Consider the following 5,660-nt stretch of genomic DNA (forward strand, 5'->3'; position numbering starts at 1 on the left):
AGAATCTTAGCCACGAGGCAGTATTTTTCCCTGCATAAAATGTCACATAAGAGCTGAAGTCATATAACAGACAGACCTAGAGATCGCTATATTCTAACAGATATTCACCTCTTTAAGAACTTGTATAGCTCTAGTTGCCAATACATAAATTACCTTATTGTTTGCAATTTGATTCCTTACTCTATGAATATTTTAAAGAGTTATTTTAAAGAACATGTTAGTCACTTATAGTGATATCTAGGAAAAAATTACGGAAGCACATTTGAAATAGTAAAGTCAAATATAATCTATGGTCCAAAGGGCTCCTCTCAATAATAGACTTTTAAGTCCATGTTATTTCTACACATGGAATACATGTGATTTCTACACATATTTCTACACAAAGTTATTTATATTTTTCATGGGCTTCCCTGGTGGCTCAGTTAGTAAAGAATCTGCCTGCAATGCGGGAAACCTGGGTTTGATCCCTGGGTTGGGAAGATCCCCTGGAGAAGGGAATGGCTACTCACTCCAGTATTCTGGCCTGGAGAATTCCATGGACTGCATAGTCCATGCGGTCGCAAAGAGTCGGAAATGACTAAACGACTTTCACTTCACTTCATACTTTTCACATTTTATTTTTCCATCAGTATCTGAATTTAACTTATAACCGCCAAACAGTGTTCATTTATTTAACACAGAAAATCTCATTTATTATTTTTTAATAAGTATCTTATTTTTTGCTAAATGTATTAGCCTGCAGATATATTTATTATATTGTTTTATCTTTAGTCCGATTGATGAGTTTATGCTTTCAAAATCTGTATCATATAAAAGGACAGAACTTTAAGAAAACTGAGTGAAACAGAAACCAAAAATGCTTTCCTTTATCATCTTCCTTATGATACATGGGAAAATATGTGTACTATTTATAATTTGTAATTCCTTCAACTCATTTATTGTTGTACAAACCATAGGAAGTAGGCCTGTATATCCAAGTGATTTTCGAAACCTGAGTTAGGTATTTTTTGTCATTAATATGTTGGTCATTTCTCCAAGAGGCAGCAGTCTTCTATAACTTCTTATGGCCCTTATTGTATTATTTTTGGAAATATCTACATTTCCTTTAACTCTTTAGTTCTACTGTTTTGTACACTTGAGTATTTTGCCATTTATAAACTGGTTAGATTTATTCACACAGACATTTACTAAATGTTTTAACTGAGAAATCCTGGAAGTTAAAATGGTTGAAAACTGTTGAGTTATCAATTTTACTAGACATAATACTTTCCAGTCCATTCTACAGGAGATCAGCCCTCGGTGTTCTTTGGAAGGAATGATGCTAAAGCAGAAACTCCAGTACTCTGGCCACCTCATGCGAAGAGTTGATTCACTGGAAAAGACTCTGATGCTGGGAGGGATTGGGGGCAGGAGGAAAAGGGGACAACAGAGGATGAGATGGCTGGATGGCATCACAGACTCGATGGACCTGAGTTTGAGTGAACTCCGGGAGTTGGTGATGGACAGGGAAGCCTGGCATGCTGCGATTCATGGGGTCGCAAATAGTCGGACTCGACTGAGCGACTTAACTGAACTGAACTGAATATTTTCATGTTATTTTTAACAGCTTGATTTTCTATTACAGATACTCTATATCCAGTATTTTTATGATGTACTTGTTTAGTCTCTAAGTCGTGTCCAACTCTTTGTGATCCCATGTAGTGGTAGCCCTCCAAGCTCCTCAGTCCATGGGATTTACCAGGCAAGAATACTGGAGTGGATTGCCATTTCCTTCTCCTGGGGATCTTCCCAACCCCAGGTTCAAATCCACATCTCCTGCTTAGCAAGTGGATTCTTTTACCACTGGGCCACCTGGGAAGCTGGTACTTATTTAACTGTTTTCTCTAAGGTCTTAATTTAAGCATCTGTGGAAAGTAATTTCAGTAATATTTTCCCACTTTTCTTGGTCCGCCTCCATGTATTATATTTCTCCTCTTACTAATCACTGGACTTGCCTGGTGGCTCAGTCAGTCCAGTATTCTGGCCTGGAGAATTCCATGGAGTATGGTCGATGGGGTCGCAAAGAGTCAGATATTACTGAGCAACTTTCACTAATCACTACTTCTAATCATTACTACTAGTAATCACTTACTAATCATTACATAATTTAGTACTCCTTTAAAGGAGTACTGAAAACTAAAATCTTTCTAAATTTGTTTTCATGATTCTATTTTTTTCCATCATCAACACCTTTTATTTTATTTTTTAAACTAATTTATTTATTGAAATTGGAGGCTAATTACTTTACAATATTGTGGTGGGTTTTCCCATACATTGACATGTATGGTTCTATTTTTTAGCTCTGTCCCCTTCAAAATGAACTTATCTTATACTTACTGAACTATCTTTTTGCTCTTATGTGAAATTCTAACTATTATACCATATTGTTATTTCTAGAATTATATATAAAATCCCTACCAGTGCCTTTACTGAGTTCTCAACAAAACAGAGGTCTTATTTTAATATCATATTTGCTGTCCAGCAGAAAAGCTGAATGCATTTCAAAGTAAAGCATTTCAGTACTTCAGGTAGAAGCTCAGCTGACCCTGTATTGAAGAAACTGTGTTACTTGTTCAAGAACAGATTTTTTTTTTAAAGCACTATTAAACTATCTGGAGATTCAAATTCAGATGCCATCAGTTGTGGGTCTATTAGATATAAAGAAATGCGATATGATACAGACTAAGCAAAATGGCAGAGAAGACAGATAACATAACCAATCTTCCTGGGAGTGGGCAGAATAGGAATGAGGAAGTTGTATTTTAGAAGTGCTAGACCCTGAATTGTAGAACATCTGTGCAATATAAGTAGTAAATGACAGACATTTAAAAATATATAAGTGAAACATTTCAGAATAGCTCCATGATAAGTTACTGGTTTAACTTGGATAGTGTTTTTTAAGCAAATTCTTCCTGACTCACACATAACAGAATCAAAACTAAAAAGAACAGTGAGAGAGCCTTAGGTTTTACTTGTATAAGATTGTCCCAATATGTTACATGTTTTTTTCATATTCTGTGCTCTTAAAATTTCTAAATGTTAAATAGTGTTTCAAGATCATTAGATATATATTCTCAAAATGAAATGATGAAGTAAAATGATAACCAATTTTTAAAATGTTATCCCTGAAATCATATTCCTGACACATATCTTTTAAGATATAGTTCATTAACTGGTTGTACCAAAACCTGTAAAATTGTCCTGTCACTTATATACTATATGTATTTTTCTCCCTGGCTATATATTTTTCTGGTCTGTCATAAGACAGCATTTTTCAAACATATTTTATTCAAATCAAAAAAATTTATTCAAAATCAAAATACTAAAAGGAAATGAAAAAGATATTATAGTCAAATGCACAAACATTTCTAGAAAAAATCATGAAAATGATGTGTACTTGGGAAAACCCTTTTTACTCTATTTAATATCTCCAAACTTTGGTCATGACACACAAATTGATTTGAGTTCCCCAAATTCCACTCACTTTATGACTAAGAATTCAAAAATCCTTAAAAAAAAAACCATTATTCTGTCATCTTGGTTTCCCTGAGAGAAGATATAGCTATGTAACTATATATTGACACTTATGATAATCTGAAAATACATTGGCTAGCGTTGTTTTCTTTATTTAACAGTTATTTACATGCACCTTTCAATAAGTTTCAGAAGTATCCCAAGTTACTGAAAGGTGTCTTTTTATATATGGAAACACCAAATATGTTTTATTATTATGTTTTATTAATATGTTGTTATTTAATATTATTATTTATATTTATTTTATATATTGTTATAGTATTAATGTGTTATATTCATTATGTTTTATTATTAACTTTTAAAATAGGCTAGTAAAATAATACATTTTCATCTACAATTTAAATACTTGTAAATGCTACCAATTCTCAAACACAAACTAAGCAACTAGTTTCTATGAAAATTATTTTAAAATAACAATCATTTAAAAAAAATCTCTAGCCTGACCATCAACACTACAGGTTAATCTCTGCAACAATTTTCTTTCATTAAATTAAATGGACTATGTACAAATATATTGTTAGTATTACAAAGGAATATAAAGAAATATTAGCTTAAGTAGGCTATAACTAAGTACAAATAAAGGATAGCAATAACATTTACATTGCATGCTACATTAAATATAATCTAAATAAAAATTATTGTATTCTTGACTAAATAGAATTCATAGACAAGTAGATGGTTTGAAAACTTAGGTATACGTCTTTCAGCTTATAAAAGAAAAGAAAGTGATTTTTTTTTAATCTATTGAAGAACATAGGAAAAAGCTGTGTTGTAACAAAGATTTTTGAAAAAATAAAGCTTGAAAGGTACAAAGATGAATGGAAATAAAAGAGAAAACATGTATCAGAAGCTATAATTGGATACAATGTTATTACTATAGACCCCACTCTTTATTTCATTTATATAAAGTGAAATATAATATTCATTTCTATGAGAAAGAAATAACCCTGCGTATCATATTCATGAAGGCCATTTTCACTTGGTTCTGTAAGCTGTAGATGAAAGGATTCAAAAGTGGGGCAACAAAGGTATTGAGCACTGCAATTCCCTTGGGAAAAAATAGTCTTTCTTGGACTGAAGGTTTTACATATATGAAAATGTAGCTGCCATAGGAAAGAGATATCACAATCATGTGAGCAGAACATGTTGTAAAAGCTTTTTTCCTCTGATTCGATGAAGGAATTTTTAGACTTGCTCTTGCAATATAGGTATATGATATTATCACCATTACTAATGTGACCACAAGAGTCATTGCATCAGAAATGAATCCCACTGTCTCAATTATATGTGTGTCTGAGCAGGAGATCTGCATGAGGGCAGTTGTGTCACAGTAGAAATGCTCAACAACATCGGAGGCCCAAAAATAGTTTTAGATCTAAGAGGAAAGCACAAAGGTGGTAAAGCAGCCAGCAATCCAACAACAGAAGACAAGCTGAATGCAGATTTTACTGTTTATGATGGTTGTGTAATGCAGGGGCTTACAGATGGCAACATAGTGGTCATAGAATATAGCTGCTAGCAAGTAAAACTCAGAAACTTCAGGAAGGAAGACAAAGAATACTTGAGAAACACATCTACTATAGGAAATGTTTTTGTCCCCAGTTGCCATCATAACTCGCAAATTAGGGATGCATGCAGTAGTATAGGAAATTTCTAAGAAGGAAAAATTCTGAAGGAAAAAATGCATGGGTATCTTGAGGTGAAGATTCACTAGGATGAGTATGATGATGATGGTATTGCCAGTGATGCTCAGCAAGTAGGAGATAAGTAGAAAGATAAATAATATGACTTTCAATCATGGGTCATCAGTCAAACCTGCTAGAATAAACAGTCACTCTTGTATAATTTTCCATTAATATCCTCTACTTTTCCAGTTCTATGTAGGAAAAAAAGAAAATGGTTTAAGTGAAAAAAATAATATTGGTAACTAATGTTCAAAGAAAATTTAGCACAATTATGTTTCAGATAGAGTAACACAATTCACATTTGTGTTTTAAAAATGGTTATGCCAGAAGGAGCGGTAGTTTGCATTTCCAGCGTCTATAACAGATGATTCAATCTTAATTCACAATTCTAAAATAGCCTGG

At 32.9% G+C, this 5,660-nt stretch overlaps 1 pseudogene; it reads right to left on the minus strand.

The window, feature by feature from the left end:
• Positions 1 to 4,501: 4,501 nt before the first annotated feature.
• On the minus strand, positions 4,502 to 5,426 carry LOC147372203 (olfactory receptor 6C74-like; annotated as a pseudogene).
• Positions 5,427 to 5,660: the final 234 nt, after the last annotated feature.

This window comes from Bos grunniens, chromosome 5 (assembly GCF_055505025.1).
Source record: "Bos grunniens cultivar Pamir isolate PY7600 chromosome 5, Bosgru_T2T1.0, whole genome shotgun sequence".
Classification (NCBI taxonomy): domain Eukaryota; kingdom Metazoa; phylum Chordata; class Mammalia; order Artiodactyla; family Bovidae; genus Bos; species Bos grunniens.